The sequence below is a fragment of the Rhinolophus hipposideros genome (assembly GCF_964194185.1).
Source record: "Rhinolophus hipposideros genome assembly, chromosome: 3".
Lineage (NCBI taxonomy): Eukaryota > Metazoa > Chordata > Mammalia > Chiroptera > Rhinolophidae > Rhinolophus > Rhinolophus hipposideros.
This window is the reverse complement of record NC_138049.1, coordinates 83,192,569-83,207,785: the sequence shown is the minus strand read 5'-3', so window position 1 is coordinate 83,207,785 and position 15,217 is coordinate 83,192,569. Positions and strand designations below refer to the sequence as shown.

The 15,217-nt window shown below is 33.5% G+C and overlaps 1 protein-coding gene across 7 annotated transcripts in view; it reads right to left on the bottom strand.

The window, feature by feature from the left end:
• KHDRBS2 (KH RNA binding domain containing, signal transduction associated 2) overlaps window positions 1-15,217 on the bottom strand; it is a 542,840-nt gene that overhangs the window by 74,703 nt on the left and 452,920 nt on the right. The gene's annotated exons all lie outside the window — the stretch shown is intronic.

Here is a 15,217-nt window from a genome sequence, read left to right as displayed (position 1 = left end):
GCCAAGTACTGAAGAGAAAACCTGTTTAGCTGATTAAGTTACTTGTCCTAAGCTACCCAGCCCTTCAGTGGTGAATCTGGGATCTGAACATTTGTGTATCTGATGATAGAACTCACACGGACAATTTATAATTCATGTAGCCCATTATATGTATTCAAACAATCATTCTCAATTTTACGTGCATATACCAGACAAAAATATGGGAAAGGATTTACTTAAAGTCAGTATGATCTTGGGCTAACTGTGTTAGAAAGATCAGATGAGCTGTGAGTTCCTCTCTACATTTACCTCTTCTCTTTATCAGAAATATCCAGCTACCTTAAAGAACAAGGGCATGACAAAAGCATACACAATTCTCAACACCCTCTTATTCCCTCCTGAATTATTTCTTGCTCTAGGAAGATTTCTCAGATCCTAAAGAATCCTATAATGCGTTCTTATAATGCCATGTACTTCTAACATACAGCATTGTTACTGTTGCAATGTCACCTGTCTTCCCAATTAAAATATGATTTCTATGAGGTCAGGTCTATTTGGATTATCATTATATTTACAGGTAGTAACCTAGTGTGTGACACATAGTAGATGTTCAAGATATATTGACTAAATGAGTTAACTGAAGTCTTGGAATTGATGAGCTTTGCATTCATTCCAATTCTAAACAGCTACCTTCGAACCTGAAGACATCATCCAACAATCCATTGCATTGATTACCATATATCCTCTGTGTACCCTCCCCTGGATTCCTCTTCCTATTTTGGGGTCCTAATGCTGTCTTATTCCACTGAGCCATTAGCATTCAGTTCTATTTGGAATGAGCTCTCCAATTTCCTTTACAAATTTCCTCGCTCCTTCTACAACTTCATGTCAATTAAAGTCAACTTTGTAATGATATGTAAGAAATGGAGTCAATCCTCTAACTATATATAAGGAATGTATGGGAGAGCTAAAGGTTTTGATATGTTTGTATCAGGAAAAGTAGATTTGGTATTTACTTTAAAAGCTTCCAGTTGACAGAATAAAAGATGTTATTCAACTACAAAATAATAGGAAATGAGCTGGGGGAATTAGACAAGATCCTTGAAGCTATGGTAGTCTGAGCTTTGGGCTTTAAAGTATGGAAATTTTAAGTTTATTTTTCTCCTTTTCAACTTTTTATTGGACTGACAGCAAAAGCTTTGCCTTCTATTTACCCAGAAAATTGTGACAACATGAAATTTAAAAAAAAAAAGTTTATTGTGTACCATTCTGGGGATACAAAGAGGAAAAGATACATTACATATTTATTTAAAATTTTGTTTTAATTTTATTTTTCCTACCCCCTCACATCTGGCAACCACCAATCCGTTCTCTGTGTCTATAAGCTTTCTTTGTTTTCACGTTTCACATATAAGACAGATCATACAGTATTTGTCTTTCTCTGTCTGATGTATTTTATTAAGCATAATGCCCTCATGGTGCATTTATGTTGTTGCGAATGGCAAGATTTCCATATGTATATGTATATGGCACATCTTCTTTATCCATTCATTCATCGATGGACCCTTAGATAGTTTCCATATCTTGGATAATTTTATTATAAATAATGCTGTAATGAATATGGGCGGTGGTGCATACATTTCTTGAATTAACATTTTTGTTTTGTTTTCTTCGGATAAATACCTAGAAGTGGAATTACAGGTTATTAAGGTAATTTTATTTTTAATTTTTTGAGGAACCTCCATACTGTTTTCCATAGTAGCTGCACCAATCTACATTCCCACCAATAGTGCACAAGGAGTCCCCTTTCTCCATACCCCTGCCAACACTTGTTATTTCTTGTGTTTTTGATAATAACCATTCTAACAGATATGAAGTGATATCTTATTGTGGTTTTGATTTGTGTTTCCTAGATGATTAATGATGTAGCACATCTTTTCATGTACCTTTTGGCCATCTGTATGCCTTCTTTGGAATGATGTCTACTTAGATCTTCTGTCCATTTTCCAATGTAATTATTTGTGGTTTTTTGCAATTGAGTTGTATGAGTTCTTTATAAATTTTCAGCCTATCAGATATGTGATTTGAAAATGTTTTATCTGATTTAGTAGGTTGCATTTTTACTTTGTTGATGGTTTCCTTTGCTCTGCAGAAGCTTTTTAGTATGGTATATTTCCACTTGTTTGTTTTTGCTTTTTTTGTTTTTGCTTTTGGTCTCAGTTTCAAAAACTCTTGCCAATACCTATGCCAAGGAGTTTACCACCTCTGTTTTTTTCTAGGAATTCTATGGTTTCTTCTAGGAATTCCATGGTTTCAGGTCTTACATTCAAGTCTTTAATGCATTTTGAGTTAATTTTTGTTATGGTGCAAGATAGTCATTTGGTTTCATTCTTTTGCATGTGGATGTACAGTTTTACCAGTAATATTTATTGAAGAGATTGTCCTTTCCCTAATGTATATTGTTGGCTCCGTTGTCATAACTTAATTGACCACATATTAATAAGTTTATTTCTGGGATCTCTATTCTATTATTGACTTATTTATTTATTTATTTATTTAGCCAATACTGTTTTGATTATTATAGTTTTGTAATAGTTTAAAATCAGGTAGTATGATGCCTTCAGCTTTGTTCTTCTTTCTCAAGATTGCTTTGGCTATTCAAGCTTTTTCATTTGTTTTGTTTTGTTTTGTGGTTCTATAGAAACAGGATTATTTGTTCTATTTCTTTGAAAAATGTCATTGGCATTTTGAGATGGATTACACTGAATCTGTATATTGCTTTGGGTAGTATGGACATTTTAATAATATTGATTCTTCCAATCCCAGAGCATGGAATATCTTTCCATTTTTTTGTGTCTTCTTCAATTTCTTTCATTAACATCTTACAGTTTTCAATATACAAATCTTTTATCTCCTTGGTTAAATTACTCCTAGGTAGTTTATTCTTTTTGGTACAATTGTAAATTGGATTGCTTTCTTTATTTCTCTTTCTGATAGTTTATTATTACTGCATAGAAATGCAACAGATTTGTGTGCATTGATCTTGTGTCCTGGAACGTAACTGATTTTGTTTTTTACTTTTAACAGTGTTTTTTTGATGGAGTCTGTAGAGTTTTCTATATATAATATCATGTCATGTCATCTACGAATAGTGACAGTTTTACATCTTTGTTTCCAATTTGGATGGTTTTCATTTCTTTTTCTTGCCTAACTGTTCTGCCTAGGATTTCCAATATTACCTTGAATAAAAGTGGCCTTGTCATGTTCCTGGTCTTTGAGTATGATGTTAGCTGTGGGTTTGTCATAGATAGCCTTTATCAAGTTGAGGTAAGTTTCTTCTATATTCACATTGTTGAGAGTTTTTATCATAAAAGGATGTTGGATTTTGTCAAATTTTTTTTCTGCACCTATGATTGGGGTGATCATATGATTTTTATCCTTCACTTTGTTAACGTGGGGCATCACATTGACTGATTTGAGGATGTTGAATCATTGTTGTATCCATGGAGTAAATCCCACTTTACCATGGTGGGACATCCTTTTAATGTATTGTTGAAATTAATTTGCTGATATTTTGTTGAAGATTTTTATGCTATATTCATCAACAATATATGTCTGGTTTTGGTATCAGGGTAATGCTAGCCTCATAAAATGAGTTTGGAAGAGTTGAGTTTCCTCTTCTTCTATTTTTTAGAAGAGGACGGGTAATAATTTTTCTTTGAATCTTTGGTAGAATTTACCAGTGAAGCAATCTGGTCATGGACTTTCGTTTGTTGAGAGGATTTTGATTACTGATTCAATTCTTTTTACGAGTAATCTATTATTTAGATATGTTAAAATGATAAATATTAGTGTTGCAAGGAAGTATGAATAGATTAGTATTGTGAATATTTTAAAATTACTTGCTCTCCATTTATACAACAAAATCTATTGACAACTTATTATGTGCCAGACACTATTCTAACTGGTAGGGAATATGGCAATCAACAAAATATACAAAGATGCTTTCCCTCATGGAGTTCAGAAGGAAAATAATAAACAAGCACAATAAACAAATAAAATATAGCCTCAGTTAAATAATTATAAGTGCTTAAGAGAAAAGATTAAAGTTGAAAGGGAAACAGCAGGTTTTGGGATAGAATGTAAAATTATAAAGTGGTCAAAAAGTCTTTACTGATAAAGTGATATTGAACAAAGACCTGAAGGAAATAAAGGAGCAAACACTGAAATTTGGGGAAAAGCATTCCGGGAAAAAAGGAGAGATAACATAAAGACCTTGATGTAGGTGTGTGCTTAGAGTTTTCAAAGAATGGCAAGAAACCAGTGTGTCAAGGCAAAGGTGAGTTGCAGGAGATGAGGTTGGGCGGAGGAGGGAGACTAGAACAGATTCTTTTCAATGCCTACCGCTAAGTGCTGTCTTTCCCAAAGTTGGATTTTGATGTCACTTCCCTCTTTCTCTACATTCTGCACCTTTACAGTCAGATCCATTCCCAAGACTTCACTGATCACAAACTGTATAACTTCTATAAAGAAATTTCCAATATAAAAATAACAGAATCTTCACGTAAACAGCAAATAGCATGACTGCCTATTGGTTGTGATATTGTAAAGGTTAAGGTGTACATTTTTCATCCAAATACTAAAAGCTAATTACTTTAGTTAAATGTGAAGTAACACTGTTATTTAGAAGTCTTAATTTATTTGAAAGCTATCTAATGTGCTTGAATTTTGATAATTGTACAAATGAGCAATGGCTTCTGAATCAACTGTCATGATTAATACTAAAAGTGGATAAAAATTAAGACAATATTTATTGGGCTGCTACCAATTAATTTCAATGGTTTAGAAATGAAATAAACTGAAGTATTAAAACAGACATAAAACACAAGTATGATACATCCAGTCATAAGGGAAAACATAGGAAAAAAACAGACATATATATATAAAGTGAAATCAGTATTTCTTCTAAAAATGGTACACAGAAGACAGATATGTATTTGAACTTAAATTCAGAGCTGCTATTTTTATGGAGTGTGTCATTTTGGACAAATCATTTAATTTCTCTGAACTCCAGTTTCTTCATCTTTAATATGGCAGTAATGATATCTACCTCATGTCAACGAGATAACCCATGACAGCCCCATGATAAGTACCTAGTACATAGCAGGCACTCAATAAATATTAATAATGGTGACTGTCCAAACAATGAAGGCAAAGACAGAAAACTCCTCTTTTTCATATTCACAAAGGTTGCAGTGCTGATAGAGATTTCATCTTCTTGAAATATTCTGAAACATGACATCACCATACCTGACCTCTTAAGTCTCAGCTCATGGTATTTAATGTTTACAGGATGAAATATAGGCTGATTATTCATGAGGGAAGTGACATATTTGTTCTGCTCCCAGATTAAGGATCAAGATAGATGATCTATGTAAGGCATCTTGGGTAGAATTATGATCAGCTTTGCAATGATCTCCATTATAGAAAATGGATGTTTTGAGAGTGCAACCTTATGCCCCAAATGAGATAGAAATACATTTAGATATGCTTTTGTTTTTTGGGATTCAACACTGCACATACCTTTCTGCAAATAGTCTCTTTTTATAGATACTCCTTAATAATTTTTTTGTAATTCAGTTTGTATTTTTTGCTTACTTTGACCCTTCATTATATAAATGAGTGGTGAGCAATCTCATAACAAAAACATTAATCTTCTGCTTTATTCTGCAGAATTATCATTAGAACATAGTAATTATTTTCTATAAATAAGACTTTCAACTGGCTGATTAATTAGGCTAACACGACATTATTAAATGAACTGTTACGTGCCTTTGGTACAAATACATAGAAGCTATTGAACCCTAGTTTGAAATGGACATAATTCTAACTGCATGCACGTATTTATTTGGCTGAATCATAATTCATGAGTTATCAGTAAGATTTCAGTGCTGTAAATATAAACATTACTTCTAATTATTTCAACACTGTAGTTGACTTTGAGACTGAATTCACTGGTACAAATTGCACTGTGGCTAAGCATTAATGGTGATTTATATTCTTCTCCATTCAAATCACAAATAGAATCTCACCTGTGCTGTGTAATGTTCAAATAACTTGTTACTTATTAAAGGATTATTTATCATGCTCCCGACTTTGAAAATTTAAATAAATCAATTAGAGTCTGGGGAAAGAATATATAAATTGATAACAATGATTCCATTTTGACAAGTCTTTTCTTTATGTGAAAAAACAAGGCCACAATCATTCAAAAGCTCTCAATTTTTAACTTAAGTCAGGAGAGGCTCTGTCATGTGTCACCACTGTGGCATGCTTGTAGTTATGTATTTTAATGTCTTCCTTTTCTCTGATCCTCAGACTGTGAGTGGTAATTCCTTATATAGCACACAAGTCCCCTTTCTATGTCCTAATGACCCATCCAGTCTCCTCCCTATCACTCCTCATTACTATAGCCTCTACTCTGACATGGTGGAGTGTCTCCTGTGCCCCTGAGCATGGTTATCCTTCCATCTAGACGGAACTTCCTCTACTTCTTCACCTAGGAAGGTATTCATCATCTTTCTGGGAACTAGCTCAATGGTAAGCTTCTTATGAAAGCTTTACCCAACTTCGCAGGCAAGATATCACTCCTTCCCTGCCTTCTATAAGATCTTGCTCATATTATCATGTATAACAATGCTCATTGTATCAGAACTCTTAAAAAACAAAAAAACAAACAAAAAAAACCTGTCCCTTCCTCTAGCACAATGGTTCTCAGTATGCAGTGTGCATAAGCATCACGAGAATACTGTGCTAAAAATGTGGATTCCTGAGCCCCATTCTTCAGATTCTGAATCAGCTGGCCTCAGCTGAGACCCAGAAATCTGCAGTTTCATTTTCAGGAGTTTGATGCTGAAATCCAGGATTATACTCTGTAAAAAACTACATGAATTGTGAATAAACCAATGTCCGGGCTATGTCCTATTTGTTTTAACTACATAAGTCCACAACAGTGACATTCAGTGAATGTTTGTGGAATAAATGAATGGTTATAAAATACTACATAATTTCTTTGTAAATAATTTGAAGCTGCCTGACAGTACAGCCATGCTGATTTGTGACTATGTTAACAACTGTTCTCATGGAATTGAACTTTGTCCTTGGTACTCTCTGTTGGAGAAGGAGAAGGAGAAGGAGAAGGAGAAGAAGGAGAAGGAGAAGGAGAAGGAGAGGAGAAGAAGGAGAAAAAGCACTTGATAAAGAAATATAAGATATCCTAGGAAATATACTTAGTATACTGGTTTTAAGAATTAGTATTCCAAAAAAGTAGCTCCAAATCAACAAGAGAAGGTCTAAACTAAATATACATTTTTGTGTTTAGGTTAAAACAAAAAAATCAATGGCGAAGATGTAGGATGGTATCAGAACTGGCTTGCCAGCAGTTCATTTAGAAAGAACCTAGGTTTTCAGTTGAAAACAAATTCAATAAAACCCAATAATATGACATAGCCACTTTGGAAAACCACTCAGTCATATGATGTTGAAGGGCTTTAAACAAGAAGCACAGGATGTAAGGATGCCATTTCTTTGCTCGGGTCAGTTCTCATCTGATATAATGCACCTCAAGTGCACTGTGCCACAACTTAAGATGGATGCCTGGATAACTGGGATGGTTTCGGAAGACAGCAGCTAGAGTATTTGGTGAAATGGGAATCACAATTTACCAAGAACAGTTGAGGAAAACCATGTCTGTGTGGGCATTCACCCTGGATGTTGGCTTGTTACTGGTACAATTATGTTTCTCAACAACCCCAAAATACTTGCATGATACAACAATAAGTAATCATTTAGGTCATGTGTTGTGGATTCACTGGAGGTTCACTGGCCTAGGCTGGGTTTGCTGGGGTTTCTATTCTATGCTATGGATGGAGCTGGGCTTGGCCCCCATGAGGTTGGGGCTCCCCATATGTTCATTCTGAACTCAGACTAAGGGTGCAGCAGCTACCAGGGGAAGCTCTTCTCACGGCAATGGCCAGAGAGCAAGTGGGAAACACATAGTCCTCTTCGTGTGTAGGTTTAGGAGGGGCGTTATTCTGTTAGCTAGAGCAATATAAGTAAGTGATGGCGAGGAATCAGGAAAACAGACTCAGCTGCATTTTTGAGATGGACTGAAACATCACCCAGTGTGAACACAGGGAGGTGAAGGATTATAGCCAAGAATGTACTCTACCACACTTGGGATGGATATTGATACAGGGACATTATCTTCATAAAGAAAGGCTGATATGTGGAAGAAAGCTGGATGTATTATATGTGGCTTCACAAAGCCTATCACGTAGTGATCAATGTATGTAAATGAAGACTACAAGGAAGGAGAAGTTACTTCAGTTTAAAAGCTTCCTAATAAGCTGAAGTGTTAAAAAAAATGAAGCATTTGGGAGGCAATATGATATTAATACAAAGAGCCCAGTTTTTGGAATTTGAGAGGAATCAGTTCAAAGATTGGATCTTTTACCTAGTAAGCTACAATAGAAAGTACTGGGCAAGGTAAACATTATGAGTCCTAGTTTCTTTATTTACGACATGAAGATAAAACTATCCACCTCATTTGATAATGTTTGCAAAGTACCTAATATAGACACCTGCATAGAGCAACTGCTCTGTATTGTGGCCATTATTATTAGAAACAGATTACAGTTAGTACTGGTCAGGTGTTCCCTGCCTAGACCTTCAAATATCTCTCTTGCTTCTTTCACACATCTTCTATAACTCAATCTTACTGAATATTATGTAATACAAGCCTATTACTTATACTTGGATACCAAGTCCAAAAGTTCTGAAACCAAAATTGTTTCCTTTAATTTGATGTCTGAAATCATTAGGCAACAAAATTCTGATCTAAAATGATAAGAAGCTATTTATAGCTATGTATATCTTGTTGAGTGTAGTTATTCATATATATCAATATAATTGGTCCAGATGACACTGAAGGTGATATGCAATATATAGAATATGCATTGTATTATCTTTCAAAAATACAAATAATTCTGAATATAAAATATCTCATCCACATTTTGCTCAATACCTTCCTGTTTCCTGTTGAGGGGTGACTCCAATTCTAAACTAATCTGCTGGAGAGAAATAACTGACATGCTGACATGACCTGATCTTAATATATGGTAAGCAGGTTTCAGTTACTAACTGGGACACATCTTTAAGTTCTCTTGGGAGCCACGTCATTCAAATGACTAGGGAAAATGGTTTTCCTAACTCTTCTCATTAGAGTCTTATAAAAAGTATTTTAATGATAATTTTTAAATAAAAATTAACTATTTAGGCAAGTACTTTAGTTATCATAAAAATTAACCTTAAATTAATAAAAATAATTAACAAATGCAATGAATACATATTGAATAATTTGAAAAAACATAGTTTTTTTCCTAAAACTAACAACAGTTATCCTACATGCCTAAAATAAATATGCCAGACAAGAACAACAAAATTTTGTGTATCAAGAGCTGGATTCTCACTCTGTTGAGATAACTTCAAACAATACCAAATCCACTGTTTATGCATGCAAAGGTCTGTAGATGGCGTGAAAACACAGCTAACTTGTAGAACAACTGTGGGAAATAACTCAAATCCAATAACCGTCTGTAAATTCAATCTCACTGTTGACTATAGTTTGAGACATAAGAAAATTGAATTATACAATAACGGTGAGTCACTTTATAGCGAATAGTGCCACTTAAATGAATAGGACAAGCTGTTATATACTTAATGTTATAACTTTTATTAAATTACTGGGTAACTGCAGGGCCTTACACTTAAGTTTTCATGAGAAGGGTTTCTTTCTGTACATTCTTAGTATCACATTAAACTTACAGCCTAAAAACAGTAGTTAATGTAAAATGATTTCTTTTTTTTTTTCTTGCTTAGAAATGTACTTTGGTTAGAGCCTTTGAAAAGCACACAGATAACTCACTACATTCTCATTATATTAAGTGCATATTCTCTCTGGCATGTTCGGGTATATAACAGAAACCTTTTGAAGTAATGAATCGATTTAGATTTTAGACAGTATTTATCAGTCTTTATGTCTGAGGCCTCTGGAATCAGCAGATGTGATTTTGAATCCAACCTTTACTACTTGAATTAACTTGGGAAAGTTACTTAATATTTTTAAGCTTTAAATTTTCTCTGACTTTAGTGTTGTTGCAAGGATTAAATGAGATAAAGTGGCCTAAATAATCAGCAGCAGCTAGCACAAAACTAATGTTAGTTATTATGAAGCATTAGTTCCAACTAGCCTCTGAACAACAGAGCAGCAGTTCCTGTCCTGTGGGCTCTGATGCCTGAGGAGCTAAGAAGTTGTGAAAGGGGGTCCAAGAACCCATTTGTTCACTGCATAGTTTGCCTTTTTTTTAAGTGTATAGATATTTTCTCATTAACAAAACACAAATTGATTTCAAAGCACTACTGTTTTCATAGCAATTTCGTGTCATTATATCTTCAAGTAACTGAAACTAATATGTATAATTACTAGATGTTGGGTGTGTGATAAAAATTTTGGATATTGTGCTGGATCTTTTCTATTTGCCTCCCCACTTCTACTCTTCTCTCCAATCTGTTCAAAACCTCGGGATGAGAATGGCAACTCCATCTACTGGGTCTCTTGTCTTCTGCCTGTTAATGGGTTCAGCCAATGGAAGCAATGGCAAAAGACTGGAAGGAGAGGTAAAGTAAGGGCGGGGGATGAGCTCCCTGGAGTTTCCTCCTTGTGGGTTGGCCATGGCTGCCATTCTGAATCAGCTCCTGACAGGAGGCCTCTCTGACAGCTTTCTTTGTCTCCCTTTCCTTCTGAGTTTTGGTGGCAAACACCTTGCCCCAGGGAAGCTAGCCCCAGGGGACTGCATTGTCCCTTGTGGTTTCACTATACTCTGCCATTGAAAATAGTTCCCCTATTAAACTATCCTCAAATTATGCTAAAATTAAGGGTTTCATTTTTTCCTCCTGCTGTGTAGACACATATTCAAAAAGGGTCTTCATCCTTGCAAATTTTGAGAACTATCAGAGGGAGATATATCTGCACTCTTAGCATATTCCTTCATTAATCTGCAGAAAAGAGGATTCTCTTCTTAGGTTGTGTGAGTTTCTCACCTGATTCATGCTTCAAGGAGAGTAAAGACAACTATTTATTTATTTATTTTTAATTTTCTCATTACACCAAGCTGTAGTTAAAAAATTTACACTGGAAAATTATAAATTCTTAACATTTTGTTTCCAAATTAGATTACTGTTAGAATCAAAGATCAGAATTGGTCTTTTGATTTTCATTTGCAATATTACTATCTATTTCTAAGGACTGTTCATGAAAATCACTTGTTTCTGCATCTATGATTTGATTCGGTATAAATTCTTGCTTAAAATTTGGACATTGAGAAAAACCAAATGGTTGGTAAAATTTTGGGAATTTACATAATTTCAGAAGATTAATTTCTGAATATGTTAATGACTTTGAAGACTACATTAAAAATGGGGTATCAGAACATGAACAGAATTTAATATTTGGTCCAATTAAAAGTGTTAATCACAGGATGTAACTTGTCTTCAGTCAGACTTCAAGTAATTGAATTCCCTTGGAAACTGCAATACTAGTCTTGCCATTTCAAGCATGCATAATAAATTTGCCAACCTATTTCTTTACTTTTTCTCCTCATAGACACAAAGCAAGAGAAAATCATGGCTGGAGACCAGTTCTTAATATGTCATTTAGTTGAGCTGCCTCTTAAGGACTTTCTAGTAAAGTTCCATTTCTGTTCCATTTGAATTTTTCCAGAACTAAAGACACATTACAAGACAAGTGAGGATTAATTAAAATTGTTACAGCTTCTGAACTTCAGGTGAACCTTTTTGTAGGGTTGTTACCTCGTGAACTTCCCTTAGACTCTCTATTAAAGATGATATAATTATTCCATTTAAGCACCTGCCAGATTCTACTTTATAATCTCTGTATTCACCTGTGCTGACTAAGTAGTCAATTAAAGACAATTTTCTCTAAAGACTTTTATTTTTTATCTCAGTTCTGCTAAGTCACTGGCAAAATCTATTGTTTTACCTTCAAAATTCTAAATCAGCATTTCTTCTGATTTTGACCATGACAATGGTAAAATAATATTTATATTGTTCGTAAATGATGGAAAAGTTTTATTCTCACATAGTTATCTTTATTCTATTTCTTTAGACACTTTCTCCATTTCCCTCCATAAATCCAAACCATACTTTGCAAAACCCAATTAAAGAGCCACCATTTGAAAAAGAAACAATTCTAGACTGATTCTTGTAGGAAATGAACTGTCTCTCACTTCTAATTCCTAATACTTGATTATTTCATAGTAGTCATTTCGCTTATATTTATTTAAATAGATGCACAGCTTGTAAATGATTGCTTCTCAAACAAATTATTAGGAGAAATATTAAAATATATTCAAAAATTTAAAAATAAGTATTGTCACTGTATGTTGAGTATACTTCCTGATATACATAATTATTTAACAAGCTTACTTAACTGAACTGTTAATCTTAGCTTCTGCTGGCATAGTTGGATCAATAGAAATAATCTACAATTAGGGATTTAACTGAGGCTGAATAATATTGTATGTCAACCATTATTTTATATATATGGTCACAGAATATGGAGTTCAGCATAGGGAATAGAGTCAATGGAACTGTAATAGACATGTATGTCAGGGGAGCAGTAGATTGGGGGAGGGGACTGTCACTTTGTGGGGGGTGAAATGTCTGGCTATTGCATTGTTTCCTGCACCTGAAACTAATATATATATATATATATATATATATATATATATATATATATATATGTATATATATATATATGTATATATATGTATATATATATAATGTAAGAAATTTTCTCAGTGTTTATCTATTTGTAATTCAAATTGGTGTTATAGTTAAGAATTCTTCCACACAGAGTGTTCTGAAATAATAGTGTTAATTTCATTTACTCATTAATGCATTTATTTTTATTTTATTTCTTTAGTAAATCTTTACTGACAACCTCGAGCATACCATATACTAGTATTGAGGACATATTTTGGCCAAAAGACGTATTTTTATAATTATTGTAATACAGAATATTATTTTATGTTTATTATAATACAGAATATTAATATCATTACAACTAATGTCATCACCTGCTTTCTTTACCTTTCCTGTTTTATCACTAAGATATCTCAGAAACACATAAATATAGTTTGTCAGTAAATATGATACATGTAATTCTGAATATTGTATTTTCCTTGTGGGAGCAAGCTGTTATTTTGTACCCTCATTGTGCAGGTATACATTAGGCCTGACATTCATGTATTCAACAATCATCTAACCAGTGCATACCCTACGAAAGGCTCAATACTAGAGAATGTGAACAATGTGAGGGTGAACCAGACTCTGGGCAAGTAGTAAGGGAGATAAGGGATAGTACACAAATGATCCCAGTGGAAGGTAGAGAAATAATGATATGGTGCTATTGGAAATCAGGGCAGAAATAGCTTATTCCCAAATAAATTATGGAAAGACTTTTTGGGAGAGTTAAATTTTGAGCTAGACCTAGAAGGATGGTAAGAATTTAGCCAGAGAAAATTGAATGGAGAGTAAAGGAAAAGAGAAGGTGGCAGAAGCACATAGAAAATGTCCTTTTACATACAAATCACATTTCATTAAAACGAGATAATTTTTTCCCAAAATTATTCTATATTGCCTTTATTTTTATGCATAATTATGTTCAATTATTCTAGTATTCATTTTTAGAATATTCAAGGACAAATTTTCCTAATTCCCAACTTTTTCTTTTTCTTTGTCTCTTAGTGTCAGTTAAATCCATTTAAATTTAACCAGAAGAAGGATGAAGAAAGTTCCTCACTTTCAGAAAATTATTCCAAAATCTCTACAAGCTAAATGTACCTCTACCGAGCGACATCTAGAAATTATTTTGCTCTACTCTAGTTGTGTTTGTAGTGTGTGATAATGTGTTTTCTACTAAATAGGTTTTGAAAAAAGTTTAGAACTTTATCATCACTATTTTTATGTACTAATATACAATGATGAACTAGCAATTTAATTGAAAATACTAGGAGTTGTATTAAATATGTAGCCAAGTTGCATCTACTACTCTGTTCAGTATCTGTGATGTGATGCAAACGTTTCACCAATCTTAAATAACTGTATTGTTTTCCAGGATGCAGTAGACATAATTAAGATATTACCCACAGTAAAAGCTTTTAGTTCATGACGGCTTTTCTATTTAACCTACTATAAATTCACCAGTTGGTCAAAGTTGAAGATGGTTATTTCCATATTGATATCTTATGTTATACTTAGCTTTAAAGGTATCAGTTTATACTCATCTTTCTACTAATCTCTCTTTAAATAGTCTTCTCTTTAAATAGAATTCCACTCCACCCCTTTCACTATGCTGACATGTAAAAATTGTTTCTTTCATTGCCACCTTCTCTCCTCCAAACATTACTTAATAAATCATCCAGATTTCTTTGGGTGCCAATATGGTTTATCAATAAATGGTCAATTTTATGATCATTTTGTGACAGTGAGTTCTACTCTTTCTGTCAATCACAAATAGGGACAATCAGGTAACTAATGTCATAAGGACTCTGACTTTCAATGAAATTCATTACTAAGTAAAGAAAATTATTTTTTTTCAGAACAAAACCTAAATGACTTATTTTCCTAAAAATGTATTTTTTTACATCAATTTTGTTCACAACTCCAAAAAAAAAAAAAAATAGAAACAATCCAAATGTCCTTCAACTGGTAAATGAAGAAACTGTGGTACATCCTTACAACAAAACACTACACAATGACAAAAAGGAACAAAACACTGACACATACAACATAATTATCAAATGCATTATAAAAAAATCCAGATTCAAAAGGCCACATATCGTGTTGCTTCTACTTATATCACATTTTAAAAAGGCAAAACTGTAGTGACAAAAAACAGGTCGTGGATTCCACTGCCTGGGTTGAAAAGTTGTCTATAAAGAGCCATAAGGAAACATCTTGGACTGATTAAAACGTCCTACATCTTAATTTTGGAGGTGGTTATAGGATAGTTTGCATTTGCTAACTCATACAATTATATCCTAAATGGGCAATGTATGAGGATACATACATTGTATATAAGTAATAACTAAATAAA